We start from the raw sequence: 19,482 nt of genomic DNA on the forward strand, positions 1-19,482 counted from the left end.
ATAAGATGAACATGGACTCTCTCTTACACAGTTAATCTCCTAAAACCATTACTTCTTTATTTCTAATATTGCTTATTTAGGACAAAATACTACTGCCAGAGTCATGAATGCTTATCTACAAAATGTGACTTAAGCTAGACTTGTTATGGTTTGAAATCTTAAAGAGGTATTGTTTCGGGATTGTTCCATGTTCCATCATATTCACACACTTATGTTGTTTCTGTTAGAGGAGACGTCATGTGGCCTAAAAGAGAGATTTGCAATATAAAACAGCTCTCATTCAATTTCTGCTCCCTGAAAAATGTGCAAAATTAAGTCAGTGTCAAAAGGACAAAGTACTGTGGCCCCCAGATGCAGTAACATTTACTGCTGCTTTCTCTAACACGGACTAGAAGGGTGACACACATCCATATGCACGTAGCATAATTCTTTAAAAAAGTCAGCGTGAACAACTGTAACAGAAAATACAAGAATAAGAAACAACTTCACCTGCAATGATGCTCAGAGATTTAAAGGAGGAAAATATATTTCATTTTGTTTTAAATCAATATTCTGAAAACTATCTTAATATGGATATATTCCAAGACTTAGGTGAAAAAATAATTTGGTAGGAGCATAATGTACTCAGATCGGGTGCTATATAGTGGCCAAGTTCAGCGGCTGTTACAGTGATGTAGGACAGTCCACATGCAATCCCTCAGTGGTCTCACTCTGGGCAGTGGTGGCAATGTGCCCAGGTCATACATTTAGCATCCCCAATAATGCTGCTTGCTTATTGACACTCTCAGCCAGCCAGCAAAGGACATATTTCTCAAGATAATGCAAGCAACTTCTTGGGTAGTGCCTGGTTTCACATTAGAAACTCAGTGAACATGAGGGCAAGGGTAGATTTTGACCCCACTGCTGCCTCCACATCTCCAGGTCAGGGGCATGTAGGTGTACAACTGCACCCATCCTCACATCCTCTCCTGGATCTAAGCCCAAGGATCTGGATTTGAAGTTTTTGACTTTGTTGCCAGTAAAAACTGAAGAACCATGCTCATGAAGAAAGAGCTGATGACAGCAGGTAAAAATCATCCTTTTGCTGTATTTTCCTGTAAAATATCAGATTGCACTCCAAGTTCACTATGTGTATATCAATTTGTCAAACTGCTGACACACATTTGTGTCACTTTGCTTTTTGTAAAATGTTTACACAAATACAGATGGGACAAACAAGGACTGGCCTTCTGAGTGAAAAGGCAGTAATTTTTTTGTGATAATTACTCTCAAGCATACAAATACTTTCTTGTATATTAACTGTTTATTTCACTGACATGAGAAGCCAGGGTTGTGACATCAAAATTTACTACAATTAATTTACTGTAATGTTAGAAATAACAGATTATGAGAATGCACAGAAAACACCAAGAGCTATTAAATAAAAGGATTGGCTTATACAGAATACAAATGCAAAAAGCATAGCACGTCACAACTGAGAGCAATTTAGTCTACACATGGTTTGCTTTTGCAGGAAACAACTGAGATCGACTGTGCCTCATCACTTGTGTTGCATGTGCACTGCCAGCACTCCCCAGAATACCCGGAGGTATTTCTGATTTCACTGGTTTGAGCAACAAAAGCCCTGAACCTTGACCTAAGTCTTGGCAAATATGTAAAGGTATTACCAACTTTCCAACCATTTGTCTATTACCTGTTATTTTAAGCCTACACACAGGCTTTGCTAATGAGCTTACACAGCTTTCATAGTTCTTTCAAAGACGTAGTAAAAACCTCAGCTTTCTGGGAGTAATAGTAATACATTGCTAAGCAAGTTTTGAGGAGGCTGACAAGATGCTATGATAATGCTGGTAGCAGAGGTATTTTCCAGAATCCCATGTTACAGCCTTTATTATAGAACATAGTCTGTACACTATATGATGCCTTAGATGCTTGATTAAATGGTGCCTAAGAGAATGAGGCAATGATAAAGGAAATAGTCTGTAAGGGAAGACTGAATGTGTGATGTGCAGATTGTCATTACATTTTTTTTTTTTTTCCTACAGACCATCTGTGCTATATGAAGGTTTGTATCCTCAAGACAGCCGTAATTCACATTGATGCCATGACACAAGCTACAATCAACAGTACCAGAAAGGTTATGTCAGCATCGAGGTCACCTGGTAAGTACTAAAACAGCTATCCTATGCAGTTATAAGAATTAACAAATCTTTCAGACAAAAAAGATAATCATTAACCCAACAGGACAACATCTACTAAATGGATGAGTCAGAATGATCTTCCCAATGCACCTAAGGGTAAATATCTAGTCATAATAATAATGATGATTAGTTGGAAAAAATTAGCTACCGAAGTATGGCAGTCTCTGCATGCCCTTCTCTCATTTGACTTTATTTCCAAGCCAGTTTGCCTGAGAAGCTGACTTTGTCAGCTACAAAAATGCTGCACATGTAAAGTGTGAACATGGATCTGGTTCGAGCTCTTTATGAAGCTGTCCTTTGTGAGGGAGAATAAATCAACATGAAAACGCTAGGAAGCACATTTGTCATATCTTTGTCTTAAAGTGAGATGTCTGGCAAATTCAGCATGCATCAAGAACACTTTCCAGAGCAAATGTTTCTGTGTTTAGAAGAAATACATTGAAGGAATACTAACAAATCTAGAGGACTACAATGAGGAAAAGATCTCATTTTGCCTTCCTGGATCAAAAAGTTTGTTCCCAGTCTCCTAGATCATGCATCAAGGGTTTCATGGTCCTTAAAGTGAAGTGAAAGGCTTTGCACCTGTCAAGACCTGTGCTGGCTGATGAAATCACCCAGCATGCCAAGCCCTGGCGCGGCGCTCCCTGCCCTGCCTTCAGCGCTGTCGGTGCCAGCTGCCGTAGCCGAGGAAGCCCCGCTCAGACCTTCAGGGACTGAACTCAGTGCTTGGCAGGGAATGGAGAAGGGTTTGAATTTTGCTTTAAAACCTGATTTGTATTTGAGTCTAGACATGCTTCTAGTCATGATTCAGGATATTAAAGAAACTCTAGTGTTATTTGTATTCCATCTCATTGCGTTTCAAAATTTCACGAGGCTAATGCTGCAAATACAAAATTGTATCACATTAAAGGGCAAGCAAGTTTCTGTCAATACATTTAGAGCTTGATATGGCAGTTTTGATGTCCTAGAGTGGATGAGAAAGGTAAACAACCCCTAAAGCTCAGTCAGACCTATTCCTATCTCCAGACGTTTGTTAGCATCTGAAAGTGTTCAAGATGTTCTTTCAGTTTACTAAATTTCACTTCAAGGCAGGCCAGATCTTGAAAACAGGGTGTTTAATACCCCAAATATGCCATCATACCTCTCTGGAGGTACCTCACAGACACCAGATCTGGCTCCTGGTGGTGGTTGTTCCCAAGGTTCTGCTTCACAGAAAGCACAAAATAAATCCAGAGCTTCATACACCTGTTACTGTAGGGTTGTCATAGATCTTGGGATATTAGAATTTTCCCAAATGTTAAAAGTCTGACAAATGCTTATTGTTAGAGTACAGAATAATACTTAAAAAGACATTTCTGAAGAGACTGAGAAGGAAACCTCATGTGCCCAGCTTAAGCAGTTTTCAGTCAAATTGTAACTCAAAGGCCATTCCTTTATTCTTTACTGATGAACTTGTAAGTGCATTTATACGCACACATATATTTCAGCTTGTATCAAAACAAGTGGGTCCTAGCAGAAGGTTTTGAACTACTACTAGTTAAAAACAGAGCGCTCTTGTTTAATGGTTTTGGGTTTTTTTTTTTGTACACAAATTGATAAAACCATTTGGAAAGATGATAGGCATCGTTCCTCCCTTTTTGAATCCTGAGAAAGAGAGATACAGTGTCTTGGAACAAGTCATGGAAGGAATCAGTCACAGATCATGCTTTTTGACTTTTTATTGTAGATGATGAAAATAAAACACAGGTAAAATAGAACTACAGGAAAATAATTTTTAAGCTGCTCAGTTCATCCTAGTTAAACCCACAGGTATTTTCAGCAATTAAAATGATTACAGGAATCCAGCACGCTAACCATCAAACTGAGTAGGATTTTTACTTAAAAAACCCAACAGTAATAGGATTGTAAAGTGCAGATGTATTTCTCAGTATTGAACTGTATTTCTATAGTAAAGCTTGTCACAGAACAACATACAGTTAAGCAGTACAAACTAGCATTATAATATTTGGTGGAAAATTTCAGGACTTTTTTCTTCTAGGAGTCAGCATCAATACCAGGAAATAAATGAAAGCTGATTTCAGCTATAGATTGACATGCATCTATGACAGCATCCACATCACATAGGTTCACTGCTTAGGTACAGTTCAGAGCTTAATTGATTTTTTAAACTCCTCTCGTTAGGATTAGTTTAATTGTCATAAAAGGTGTTGGCTTCCTGACCCAGTGGAAAATGAAAGCCCCTGATGAGTCAGTGTGGCGAGAGGGAGGAGGGCTCCTCTGCACCGCTCCTCTTGCCGTGACTCAGAGCTGTGCTTTGAAATTGCCAGCTCCAGGAAGCATGAGGTAGTTCGGTCTCCCTGTTCATTTAATTGAAGTCTATGAAAAGTCACAGGGTAAGACTCTAAAAACCCCGTCTGCTAAAAAAGAGAGAGATTGCCGGTTAACTTCATTCAGGCGAAGGAAGAGCCACCAGGAGGTTATGACTTCTGGTCGTTATTAACCCAGACAGAACACCCAGTGTTCCATTCTTGAGGGCTCAGAGCAATGTGAGCACCAGCTCCAAATGTTTCTTAGGACACGTCTAGATTATATGTACACAGAAGTGCAAACTGGCCTCACGCAGGCCAGTCCCAAAGCTAGAGCACTGGAAAGATGAGCTCATAGAGTAATTTATGTTGGAAGGAACCTCTGGAGCCGTTGGGTCCAAATGCCCTGCTCAAAGTCAGCTCCATTTTCAAAGTTAGGTCAGGTTGCTCAGGGTGAAATATCTGTAGCTGCTCAGTGCAGAGTAATCCCAGAACAAGAAATGGTGCAGAGATCCCCTGGAGCTGGCACAGCTTTTCACCAGCCATTTCAAATGTGATGAAGGGAAGTGCTACTCCTGAAATATTAAAACGCATTTGGAAAAGGAGGATTTGCTGAAGTCACAAACTTCACAGGGAGAATTATTACCTGTTTTGATACAAAACAAACTTAAACTTTTAGCATGGTAACAGATTCTAACCTGCATACGTAATGTTGCTTCTGAAAGCTTAATCATATACTGAAGAAAGAGACATAGATTTGACTGAAAAATTAATAAAATTTCATTAACACCCTGATTTGAAACTATGAAAACATAATTTTAAAAATTATTAACACGTATCTTTCAAAACACTGTAAAACATTAAAGCTGAAAGTATTAATATACCTCAAGGAGACCAAATCTTTGAATATGCACAGACCTGTTTTTTGACACTATCAACACTTAAGAGTTCCTTGTCTTTTGCTTTACTTGGCTTTTCCTTCTATTTTTCATCACTAGTACAGAGTGTTTATTGCTTTACAATGCTACAATACTGCAGAGATTGCAGAAGAATGTTTCAATCCAAGAAGAAATATGTATGCTTGGAATTCTAAAAGAACACTCTTACAGAGATGTTTCTGCTTATCATAGGTCTTAGAAAAAACAATTTTATACTTTTGATATAAATCAGCTAGGTATTATCTATCTAAGATGCTTCCAAGATTTCCTTGATTCTCATTGAAGGTATTTTGCTTTAGCATAAAATACAGATTCTGTCTAAAGTTATCTTCCATATGCAGCTAGCTTTTAGTTATTTCATAAATTAGCATTTATTTTAAAATGTAAGTGCTGTTACTATAAATACTGTTCAGAAAGTCAACAATTCAGTAAGTGGAGGAAGTGCTCTGATTGGAAAGGAAGCATTTGACTGACTTACAATGTTTTACTAATGATGTAAGCCTACTAGAGATAGCTGTAACTACTTGTAAATTGCTGCAGTATAAAAAAAACCCCAAAGCCAACAAACCAAAAAAACCCAACTGAAAATGAGCCAAGACAGCAGCTGTTATCACAGTTTTCCATTTCTAGGAAATGTTCGCAACATCAGATGTAATCCTTTCTAAGCCCAGAACTATTTTTTTTTTTTTCCAAATAGAATTACAAAACCAAAAAAGAAATCACAGCTTTTGTAACAAATTATATTAGCAAACTATTTGGCCAATAAAGTAAAAAATAAGAGAATATTGTTGTGTTTTTTTTTCCTCTATGAGTACTTAACCTTCTCCAATAAATTTAGACTTTGAAGTTTGCCTATGTTTGTGCTACTGATCAATATCAAACAAAGTAGTATTAAATAATCTTAGATAAACAACGTGCTCAACAGGGGAACAGAACCTGGAGGCTGAGATCTCTGTGGCCTTGGTACACTGTTTACTGTTCAAAAATTATACATTAGTCACAAATCATGCTTAAAATGCAAGAAAAGTTACACTGCTTACATGAATCTGATGTTCTTCCAGTTGTTTTGAGTGTATATAAGCTAGTACAAAGTAAATACTATTTTTTAGCTGGAAATCATGTGTGTGTATGCAAAATTTGCATAGCTTCGCTGGACTGATGTGAAATATATCTGTTCATCACATTAATTTCTCATCCAAATATAGCATAATTAACCTGAAAAGAATTAAAAGAAAACCAAATCTTTGTATATGTGTGGAATAAACATAAATTATTTTTTAATTTAATTCAAAGTGACAAAGCTTAAAGTCCCCAAATCCTTTAAAGATCGTTGACTTCAACATGAAATGCAATCCTACAACAGACAATTTTTAACATTGAGTTTATTCATACTTAAACTCAAGGTGCTTGACAATCCACCCTCCTTCCCCCACTGGAAGATTTTCATTAATATAACCAAAATCCTTTTAAGGAAAATCCCTAGCTTTTTCTTTACAAGCAAAAAGCTCAGTAATTTATTACTTTGTGTTAATAACTGTTGGTATGTTTGTACATCTGTCACATAGTAATGGAATTTGTCCTGTCTAAATTCACTGTTCAAAGTCATTGCCATTTAAAGACCCTATTTGGTATAGCTTGCCCATCAAAAATTTCATTGACAACTAAATGATTTCAAAGACTGCTTCCATAACTTTGTGACAGAAGGGTGAGGCCTTTATTGTCATTGGAATGCAACCATACAAAAACTAGGTCAATGTATTAAAAAAAATCCCATCAAAATTATGGGAGCAAGTTGTTAGATATGCCTATAAGTTGCTGGATATGCCTGAGGTTGCCAGTTTTCTAGTTTTTCTGTTCCCTAATTAAGCGAAATAGCCAAGAACCCAAAGTCAACAGAGGGTGTTTTAGCAGAGATTTGAGAAGGGACAAGGAGATGAAAGCTATGAATGAATATGTGGGTTTGCCAAGATATCTTTCACTGCTGTGGGACAAGGACAGAATTTATGCAGTTTAAAGGACAGCTAGCACAGAAACTGGAATGTGCATTTTATCCTCAAGCCAGACAGAAAGGAACACTCTGCTCCCCTAAATATCTATACTACAAGCATAAGGATGTCTCCTTAAATTTTTGTAATACATATTTTTTTAAGTAAATTGACTAATCTGATTACTGTTTCTTTCTGACTTTTTCCAGTTGGATCAGCACATATCACAGATTAAAAAAATAAATAAATAAAAATTACTTTCCCAAGATAGGAATTTGCATTCCTTTTATGGTGAACATGAAGGACATAAAAATAAATACTTATCAAAAGCTAGTTAACAGCTATTCATTTTATATTAAGAAAAGCATACATTTGAATTTATAACAGCTTTTCAAGCAAACAGAAAAAAGCCAATTTTTATACAACTAAAATGTGTCATAATGTGTAATCTTTACTTACAAGAATGTCAAACAGATAAAAAAGAAAAATTGTGTCCCCTAAGTGTGGTCTTTTGCAGATTCACAGCTTTTGAATTGTGAAAGTTGAAGCCTTTTGAAAGCAATATAGGAACCACATATACACAACATATGGTCTGATTTTTGATTTTTTTTAAAGCTTCGGGAATCTTTAACAAAACTGTCTTGTATTTATCTTTTCCAACATTTTCCTTGCATTAAGTGTGAAGTTAAGTGAATAAGAACAACCACTTCATTAGTGACTCTAAATGGAAAACCTGATCTAGTGGAAGGTGTACCAGCCTGTGGCAGGGGAGTTGAAACTAGATGCTCTTTAAGGTCCCTTCCAAACGAAGCCATTCTATGATTCTATGATTCTTGTTGTTTAAATTATACTGACACCTTTTGTTGCTTAACCTGTGATTCAAAAGGGACCCAAGTATGAAGAAAGCAAGAGGCTCAGCAGCATCCAGCCCAACGTGCTGAATGACTGAGGTTTTCTCACAATAAAATGAATTTAATAAGGAAAGCTGTAATGCTTTGGGAATCATAGAACCACAGAATCATTTAGGATGGAAAAGACCTTTAAGATCATCGAGTCCAACCATTAACACAGCCCTGCCAAGCCCACCACTAAACCATGTCCCAAACTGCCACATCTACACGTCTTTTAAACATCTCCAGGGATGGTGACTCAACCATTTCCCTGGGCAGCCTGTTCCAATGGTGACAACATTTTGAATGAAGATTTTCCTAATATCCAATCTAAACCTCCTCTGGCACAGCTTGAGACCATTTCTTCTTGTCCCGTCACTTGTTACTTGGGAGAAGAGACTGACCCCCACCTCCCTACAGCCTCCTGTCAGGTAGTTGTAGAGAGTGACAAGGTCCCCCCTGAACCTCCTTTTGTCTGGGTTAAACAACCACAGTTCCCTCAGCTGCTCCCCATCAGACTTGTGCCTCCAGACCCTTCCTCAGCTCCATTGCCCATATCTGGACGCACTTCAGCACCTCTACATCCCTCCTGTAGTGAGAGGCCCAAAACTGAACACAGGATTTGAGGTGTGGCCTCACCAGTGCCAAGTACAGGGGCACCATCACTTCTCTAGTCCTGCTGTCCACACTGTTTCAGATACAAATCTGGACACTTCTTGGCCACCCGGGCACACTGCTGGCCCGTGCTCAGCTGGTTGTTGACCAGCACCCCCAGGCCCTTTCCCACCAGGCAGTTTCCAGCCACTGTTCCCCAGGTCTGTAGCGCTGTGTGGGGTTGGTGTGACCCAAGTGCAGGACCCGGCACTTGTCCTTCTTGAGCCTCATACAATTGGCCTTGGCCCATCGGTCCAGCCTGTCCGATCCCCCTGCAGAGCCTTCCTGCCCTCAGGCAGGTCAACACTCCCCCCCAGCTTGGTGTCATCTGCAAACTTACTGAGGGTGCGCTCGATCCTTTTGTCCATATCATTGACAAAGGTATTAAATAGAACTAACGCCAGTACTGAGCCCTGGGGAACACCACTGGTAGTAACTCCATTCACCACCACTCTTTGGGCTTGGTCATTCAGCCAGTTATTTACCCAGCAAACAGTACACCTGCCTAAGCCATGAGCAGCCAGTTTCTCCAGGAGAATGCTGTGGGAAATGGTGGCAAAGGCTTTACTAAAGCCTAGGTAGACAACACCCACGGCCTTTCTCTCGCAGGACCTGCCTTTCATAAACCAGTGCTGACTGGGTCTGATTGCCTGGTTGTCCTCTACATGGCGTGTGATAGAGCTCAAGATGATCTGCTCCATAACCTTCCCTGGCACCGAGGTCAGACTGACAGGCCTGTAGTTCCCTAGATCCTCCTTCCAGCCCTTCTTGTAGGTGGAGGAAATAAAGATACATGCAAAAAAGCCAGTATCTCAGATTATAGAAACTTACTCTTCTTGTACATCACTTCAGTCTTCTGAAGCGATTCTTGAAGAGACTGTATGTTGAATGCCAAGAAGACACTTCTGTATTCTGTGGTACACACATTATTGAGGACATACTATTACTAGCATGACACTATAGCTGAACAAAAAGAAAATACAGCAGGTGGTCATCCCAAACAACTTAACCTTTGCATCTTTTTGTGATTTGAAATTATTAAGCAGTAAGCTGAAGAAAGAATTATGTGAGGAATGGGGATGAGAGTTCTCCAGTATAGCTTACTGAGTTCTTCAAATCTTGTTCTGCCATAAGCTAATTTTGTAAATATTATTTTAAATATTGGCATTTAAATACTTCCTTTACAGAAACCTTTAGCACTTTTTACTGATATTAAATGAACTGAGAAACCATGTGTTTCTCTGAACATGTATTTTTCATGAGATAAATCAGTGAAAGGGAGATTGGTTGGTGGCACATTGTGAAACTTGCATAGCCCACCTCAATGGTTACTAAAAGTCAAACATCTCAGGTACAACTGCTTATTTGTCTAGCTTGTCATCAAGACTGCAGGGACTCAAATAGTGCAGCATGCTGGTACTGTGAGCTTCTGAATTGTCTATTTTAATTTGTCTAAGAAGAACCACTTAGCTGAAATTAAAAAAAAAAAAAACAACAAAACCAACCAAAAACCAGAAAGAAACTGAATTGCAATGGTAGTTAAAACTACTCTTCTGATAACATCAGTATGTATGGACAAAGGCAAGATATTTACATGTTTTTCCAGTAACCTGATGCAGTGCTTAGACCACCTACTGAGATTTAGCAGACTGACACACTCTTGCAATACACAGCAAAACCTTTTGGGGTTTTGCCACTTATGCAACTTGTGTATGATTACTTCGTTTACTATCCAATATAAAATCATTATTTACTATGCCGCTATAGGTATCATAGACTCCAGACTGTTTTTAAAAAGTACACCTAACTTTTTTACAAAGGTATTGCAGTGTTAAATTATTAAAACACAAGCGTTTTAGTGATGCTTAAATACAATTGTTCAGAACAAAGAAGTAATTGTACACAACACAATAGGATGGGAAATAGCATTTTTTTTTAGATAAAACTATTATTCATATATATTGCAATATGTTAATAGAAAAAAATTCTCTAAAATTATATACTTATTTTATTTTGCTTCATTAATTTTGTTCATTATTTTAAGAAAATGGTATTGTTCCAGTAAGAACCGCTAATTCAGTACCTTTTTCCTCATTCCAGATAGTATTTTTCTGAAAAAATAAAAGGTGATCATAGGTCCTAGTTGTTGGAGAAAGAATTAAGGATATATTTTTCTGATTTATAGTGTCCATGATACAATTTTTGTGTTGGCATGGATGAATATAGCAAAAAATAATGCTGCTATTTCTCACATCACACCTGACGAACGGCAATCATCCATAAACACTTAATCTCTTAAGGCTGTACTTGTTTTTACACATTTACTGAAAAAGACCTTTAAACTTATCTGTTCTGGGACTATGTGTAGAAGTAAAAATGGCTTTTATGAGTGTCAACAGGATATATGACATGCTCAGCAGGGTAAATTGGACCCTGGTTAACACTAGTAATACCTTTATGATATCTGTATAGGTGTCATCATGTAGAAAATATCCAACTGCTAACAATGCAGCACTTCTAGTTCAGTTTGTAACACTTTTCTTAATAGCCTTTCACTTCATTGCAAAAAGTAGTGAACCTGAACAGTAAAACTTGAAAAAGAATCTGTGCTTCTCAGATGAATTTGTATTTGCCTGTCCTAAACTGCTGAAAATATTATGTATCTATAGGCTGATGGCAGTGTTCTAGTTACAGCAAGTTCATCTCCCTTGCAGTGGTCATTTGAGTGTTTGCTATTCTCACATGTTGCTGTGCCAGAGCAGTAAGGCACAGAACTAGAAAATTTTTAACTTGCTATTCTCCAGCCAATCCTGGCAAATATGACCACTTACATTCTCCAACATGTAGCTAAAGCAAGCTACACTTGGTAATTGCATTCTTAATTTTTTTATTCATCATTCACCCATCTTACAGCCTTTCCAGCCCTGGTGCCTGACAAGCCTATAACTGTTCATCTTCAGAAGGAAAACAGCTCATAAACACACACGCACAAATGTCAGGACAGGGAGGAAGAGTCAAGAGAACCAAGTAATAGGGTTGAATGCTCTTGGTCAACTCAGGCTAGCCTAGAGGTTTATAACTAGCAGCCAAGAAAACAGTTAAATAGCGTGGCAGAGCCCAATGTGGTTGAATATTTGTAACTTTGCATTTTCATGTATTATAATGAACAGAAGTAAAAAACTGTCAAGAAAATTCTTCCCTGGCAATTTAAATATGCTTTCTCACACTTGGATGATTTGAGAATACATGCACACATTCTAACTAGCTTTACATTAATAACAATGAGATGGCCATTCCTATCAAGGAAAGTAATGAGGGCTTTTTTTTTGGATAAATTTGGAACACATTGAAAAGATAACCTGTAAGACAGCATGACTATTATCAAAGTGGAACATATTTCAAGAGTAATACTCTCTTGCAGTTTTCCTGAAATGCTTATTGCTCCGTGGATAGGGTCAGCCTCCAGAGGAAAGGGAGAAGTAACATCTCACAAAATTTCTTTATCGCCTCCCTCCAGCAGGCCACAGATGGCTGTTTCACCTCTTACATTGTTCAGTGCTAATCACTGTGGTGAGTTTACAGGTCTCTGATCCAACTCTGCAGCTGCAGTGCTGAATTGGTACCCATGGAAGCACTAACTCAGGAGTAACAAACTCTGCTTCAGAAAATTATCACTGAGCATTTTTGGACAAAAGCAGCTAGTGCAGAATGATGACTTTTGAAAGAAACTAGGGGATGTTATTTTAAGGGGAAAGAATAACATATACTGGTTTCCATAAATTCATGTGAACAAAATTATTCATGAGTCACCAAGAACTTTCACCACTGAATGGCAATATCTGGAAAGTTCTTCCTGAATCACTTAGCCTACCACAGCCAAAGTTTATTGAGTGCTTCACTGATAAGTAAAAAGTGGAGGAAGGGAAGCCATTTGGCTAGTTAATGTTCTTAAGTATGCTCCATAAAGGTTGTGATTTATATTACTATATGCATTATGGATTAGCATAGTTATTTTGTAGTGTAATTCAAAGTATCACACTGGATGCCAATAAATGTTACATCTGAGCCTGTTGAGTTTCGGCTGGCATTTTGTAGCAAAACATGGTGAAAAGATAGACAGACTTATCTGCATGTGTGTAGCTAGGACCCAATATCTTTGCTTTACAGTTCTGAGTAAGATTCTCAACTACTTACAAGTTTTCTTCAGGAAATGATTAGAAGGGAATGTCAACCTTATTAGTGTAAGTATAGGGCTCCTACAAGAATGTGTGATATCAGCTTAAGTATTGACTTTTTAAGATAGAGAATGTGAACTGAAGCTGTTATTAGCTCATGAGAGGAGAGGTACCTACAGCCTCCCAGTGCTTGAGACCTCTCCTCTTCTATTGTCTTCCTTCCTTTTAATTGTATGGATAAAAAATCATGAACCAGAGATCTCTTGCTGGTTTGGTAATATCCTCATTTTGGAGAGGCATAAACTTTCCTTTCTACTTAACATCAAAAAAATGCAGAAAGAGTCAGTAAGTCATTTTAGGCATGCTTGTTATTAGACCTAGTGCCTCAGCCATCTGCCTCAACAGCTCCTGAAACTGCTGATAGTTTTCTGGCAGAGATTATAACCACTGTCACTGAATACTCAGAAGTCATGGAAGAAGTCAGGCTAATATTAGTTTATTTACATATCCTCACTATTGTAATATATTTATATCTAGCGGCTCAGATTGGCTTAAATAGGGGTTATGGTTCTAGCTCTTGGGGAAATGGTACAATAAGAACTTGATTTTATAGGAGAGGAACAACGACAGCACTCACAATTTTCAGCTGACAGACTGACTTCACACGTCCTTGGAAGACAAATGCGAAGAGTCAGGCAGGATTAGAGACACAGGGTAGGAGACAACATCACGGTATAAATCTCTTAAAGTCAGAATGGAAATTTCAGACCAAGTTAGGAATTGTAACACTTAATACCTGTCCCATGGGCTCTGCAGGAGAATCAGCAGAGCTGCACTAGACTTACCTCACCACATAAAGTAGGAGTTACATCCCCAAGAACAGTGTTCAGATGAGTGAAGGGCTGCTGAGTGAGTCCCACAGAGGCAGCAAGTGGGCAACAGCAAGCAGAACAGTGTCTAAATCTTGCTTTTCTTCAAGACTCAAATATTTGCATCCACCTTGGAGCTACAGCCCAGAAATTTTCCTGAGGGTAGATACCTATTGTCATTCCTTCTGGGTAAGATGGTATGATTTCTTTAAAACCAAGTTGTGCCACAAGACAGTAATGATACCTGTTTCCCATGGACGTGTGCTGGTTTTGTGCTACAGGTCTCTGCAGTAATAATTCATTTCCTACAGGTTCTACCAGCTGAAAGATAGTATAAGCTAAGGCTTGTTTTTGTGTTGTATACCCTACCAACGTTTCTCTCATCATGGGCATAAAATTGGACCTCTCCTTTCTACCCAGATGCTTATTTTTCCAGAAACTCTGCCCCTTTTCCAGTTTGACTGAATTTGGAAAACAAGTTTTAAAAGTTATGGGAGTTGAGGTCAGGGGGGAAGAATTACAGAACAGAATAACCTTGCGATCCATTAAGCCTTGCGTTTTTGGAAGTCAGGAAAGAAAAGGTGACTAAGGGCAGCAATGGCTGCCTTAGCTTTAATTGTTTGAAAAGCTGGAGGGGAAGCACCCTTCCAGGAAGCAGGAATGAAGTCCAGCAATGCTGAGCCTATGTGGTTTTAAATCTGCATCTTTCTTGATCAGGGAGATTTCACCCAATTATCATATTAGCTACTCATGGAGAAAGGCTCTTCTGACCTCTGTGCTTATGATTTGGCAAGTAAGAAGCTGTGAGACAGACCTTTTGTTAGACTGTGAACACGTACCAATGTTTTCAGAGGGACCCAAAGGTTAGCACCTGAATCCAGTCTTCGGCAGCTACCTGAGCGGGCTGATCCTGAGCCCTTACCAGTTTCCAAATGAAGGCTGGAGTGAGTCAGAACATCTGTACATGAGGCTAGATATTTAAATGCCTAAATACAGAATATATCTACGGTGCCAAGTTTTAAGTGTTTTGACTTGAACTAACTTCCTAACAGATGGTTACTCTGCATCTATCTTCATTTATTTATGGCTGTTTATGTTTTTACAGACATAATAACTGATCTAAAAGTGATAAAAGCGTATTCTTCATCTTTCTATTTCTTTGTATTGCAATAACAGTTAAAGGTGTTATTGTAGGGCACAATCTATATAAATTACATAAAGATGGTGTTTCTGTGTCACACTCACAAGAGTATCTTCCAAATATTCAAGAAAAACTGCTGTGGCCATAAGGCAAAGTGAACAAACATAAGTTAAATGTTGGCATCATCTGTAACCTTGTAAGCTTAAGCAAGATATTACCAAAAAAAACCCAAACCCCCAAAAATTTGAGAAAAAGGAGGAGAAAAGAAAGATAAAGAAGATATTTAACCTTCAGAAAATGGCAATCAACAAAATTAATGCAAAATTTCTCAATAAGATAAATCTTATGCTATATAAAATGCAGTTCTTGGTTTCATAAGCACACAGAGGTCTGATTCAGGAAACTGTCATGCAAGTGTGTAAGTAATTGAAAATTCAGGACTAAAGTGTGTTTATTTATATCAAAGCATTTCCTAACTAAAGAAGCAAGCAGGCAAGGCAAGCGTGTACAAAGTATTAAGAAATGAAGGGCCTAATACTGCTGTGAGCTATATTCGTGCCTCACCATGTGAATCACTGAGTTTCAGAAGACTAAATGAGAGAGGGAGTTAGCTTTTCTTTGCCCACTACAGTGATTAATTAGCTTATTTTCAATACAAAAAGTACTAGCTATGCTGTTATCTCATAACTTTTTCATAGTACCAAAATTACAAGAGAACAACAGCTATCCATTATCCCTCTAACAGGAAAAGGCACATGTGAACATGAAACACTGTGAGACTTTGGTAAGAAATGTCATGAGAGAGAAAATTTCTGAGCTTTGAAGTTGTATTTATTTATATGTAAGTTGTAATATCGAGGAAAGCAAAGTTTGCTGTAATCTTTTTCTTACAACACTGTGACATGTATTTTTAATGCACAGCCTTAACTATAACCATCTGAAGAAGATTCAGAAGATCATTACAGTTGCCAACATTTATTAAACAACTTCATGGGTACTGTAACACCACTGCACTTGTACTGAGAAACCAGATCTGGAAGGAAAGACAAGGATATTTTCCCACTGAATGATAAAGATGGTTTATTTCCATAAGCCAAATAAATTTTTCAGGAAACATAAACTAAAAAAATTATTGATGTAGAACAGTTTTTATCGCATCAGCTGTAGAACTCCACTGGGAAAAATGGAAAGGAGAAGCCCTTAGGCCACATTTTGTGTGACCTAATTCTTTCAGCGGTATGTTTCTGCAAATTTTTAGGAAGTGACAGCACAAAAGAACAACAGTTCCCATCACAATGTTTTCATGGAATCTCTGCATAACCTCCAAACACCAGACTTTGCACCAACACTACAGTACATAGTTTTGTTGTAGAGTTTAATTACTTTTGGATGTAAATGAGCAGAAAAACAATTATCACACAACCAGCAGAAGAAACTGTTATGCTTCTATAAATTTCTGGTATCCTACTGCTGTGATTGTCAATTTAATACTTCAGTCTATATGCTGCTGCCAGTTAATGATTAGTCTACTACATTTTGGTGAAATTGCTCTCCAGTCAAGGGAAATGAAGTAAAAAGATGAGGGGAGAAAAGAAACTAATATTGTTAAAGTCTAATTAGAGCAGCAGGGCCAGTGCTGGACTTAGCTGTGATGAGGTTGTCTTTCTGTTAAATTCAATACATTGAATTCAGTGAGAGCAAGATCAAATGCCATGATTTGATTTTCGTGGGTGAAGTGCTAATAGGAGTGTGGATTAACTTTTTTCTCATGTTGTGAAATTGTTTTTTATATTAATGTAAAGCAGAACACATTCATTCTTGTCTCTGAGAGTATATTTCTAAAATGTTCTCATTTACTTTCAGAAGGATTAGCACCACACAGTTTATTTTGAAGCAAATCACATTCCTTTCATAAAGAAAAAAAATTGTTCTTTTGACTTCAGCATCATCAGCAATATTCACTAGAATTTTTTAACAGTTTAACAGTTCAACACTTTAACAGCTTCCTATGTCAAACAACCATTTCTTGCTTATATGGTTTTAATTCATGATGCTTTGTTTTTAAATGAGTACTTGCAGCAAGTGGATATACTTTCATTTAGCAGCTTAAGTTTTTAATTTAACAACTTAAGATCACATTTTAACGATAGTTGATAAAACCATGATAGTTAAGAAATAATGCTTTAAGAATGTAATTGGATTTTATCTGAAAAGAAAGAAAATGTATATCCTGATATGAAACTCTGTTTGTCTCCCCTACAACACCCAGAAATAATGTTTCACATATTAATGGCCATTCACAACAGCTTTACTAGCCATATATTCTGGATCCATGACATGTGAACTCACACTTGGTACAATAGCTGTTTATAATAAAACCTATCTGAATGCCTATAAATATATATTGTGGAGAAATTCTATGTATGAAAGTTTCCATCCCTCAAATAAGAATTTTTTAATACAGAAAGATCCAAAACATATATAATTTAGATAAGGTAGAATGGCATTTTAAATGAAAAAGGTCAGATGGATTTAATACACATTTTTCACTTTAAATTGTGTACAAAGTATATTTGTAGACCTTTGAAGCTGATGGGAAACGTGAGTGTTTATTCAGCTGGAACTTTAAGTATTTTTATATACAATCATATGTTCCCTGAAATAGTTTAAAGTAACTACTACAAACAAATACTGGGATGTTGTACACACTTCTCAAGTATTCCATAAAGCAGATTAAAAATGCAATATGGACATCAATTTCTTAATGTTTCATAGTACCTATTCAATAGTAAAAAGCATCAATAGAATTTTGTATTTGATTTTCTAAAAGAATCACAGTCTCCCCCATTCCTTAATTAGTCTATGAATATAGGGAAAATGCATATGATGCCTGTAGAATTATCTTTTCCGTTTAATTCTGCTGTTATGAGTACTTAAAAAAAAATCTTTAAATAAACATCCTTAATATAAACATCTATATTGGCAGGAATATTTTCATTGCGGAATAACAGTGAGAGTCCATAATCTCTGATGTCAATAGTTCCATCATGTGGTTTATTTACCTTTAATGTGTGTAACATTCTCAGCTTTCACCTTCCCTAGTGCTTCACAGACATCAGCTCTTATGATAGAGCAATTGTACAAATTCAGATTCCATCAAGACAGAAAATGACCAGAGAAGAAGAGAATACTCTGTTAAATTTTACTACAGTGATCATCTTCCAACATATCACCTTATACTGTGGGATCCTCAAGCTAATTAGGCCATCAAAGCAGTCCATTTGGATCACTTGGCATTCAGTCAGAGAATGGTGAAATCAGTCATGGATGACTGATTAGTTCACAATTTTGGAAAAGGCCTTTTTCCACCTGAGACCGACTATAAAGCTGTACCCTAGCCAGCTGTACTAAGATTAGGCCATGGCTTTTTCATTGCAAACTACCTGAATGAATTACTGATGTTTATATTACTTTGATGTAAGTCCAACAAACTCTGATTATTGGTATCCTTTAAACTTGCCAGGCCAAAGATACAGTCTCTACCCTAAATGTGAAATGTTTTTCCCCTGTACCGCAGGGTACATTTCTCTGTGAGGAGACTGTCATCCTCAGTTGCTCTCTTTTGTGTTAGTCATGAATCTATCAATCTGAAAAACAAAGCTCATGGGAGCAGAATATAGGTTAATTCAATAAACAGAACAAAAGATTTCAGATTTGCTGTCAGAGGATATTAGATTGACCACAATTCTCTCAGCTTTCAGAACAAAGCTGAAAACTCACTTCAAATTAGTATCCTCATAGTCACTATACAAAGCAGCTAAGAAGCAGAAAATAGGACATGGATCAAGGTGGAAAAGGTGAGGTTAAGAATAAATGAGATTGCTGAGCTATTGTGAGTCTAATTAGTTTTTGGAAAATACTCAAATCCTATGATAGGTAACATTGAAAAAGCCTTATTTATATGAGAAGGTGAGAAATACTTCACCATGGAAAAGTATTTAAGGTTGGGAAATGTTGGTTTAATAGAAAATAAGATAGGAGGGGGATTTTATTTTGTTTATTTACATTTAAATAATCACATTAAGTAATAAATGTTTTGTGGCTGTTACTATAATCACAATTGATTACTTACTAGCAATGGTTTCTGAAAAGGAAAATGTTTTACGTTAAGAAAATGTGCTATTTAAAATGCATATGTATAGTACTTTGTATTTGTAATAAGATATGGATTATAACTGTGTAATTGACTGACATTCAATTAAAAAGCTTGAAATTAAGTAAAGATGGCTGTGTATTGAACTGTTGCATTTTAGTGCACTTCTG

At 37.2% G+C, this 19,482-nt stretch overlaps 1 protein-coding gene and 1 long non-coding RNA gene across 4 annotated transcripts in view; one reads left to right on the top strand and one right to left on the bottom strand.

Moving 5' to 3' along the window:
- The window catches only part of PACRG (parkin coregulated), a 250,324-nt gene that overhangs the window by 619 nt on the left and 230,223 nt on the right, over positions 1 to 19,482 (bottom strand). The gene's annotated exons all lie outside the window — the stretch shown is intronic.
- Positions 1,152 to 19,388, top strand: LOC121090426. The gene is made up of 3 exons (XR_005828548.1): positions 1,152 to 1,660; positions 2,046 to 2,162; positions 16,081 to 19,388. It is a non-coding gene; the product is annotated as an uncharacterized LOC121090426 (long non-coding RNA).

The sequence above is a fragment of the Falco naumanni genome, chromosome 6 (genome assembly GCF_017639655.2).
Source record: "Falco naumanni isolate bFalNau1 chromosome 6, bFalNau1.pat, whole genome shotgun sequence".
In the NCBI taxonomy this organism is placed as follows: Eukaryota; Metazoa; Chordata; class Aves; order Falconiformes; family Falconidae; genus Falco; species Falco naumanni.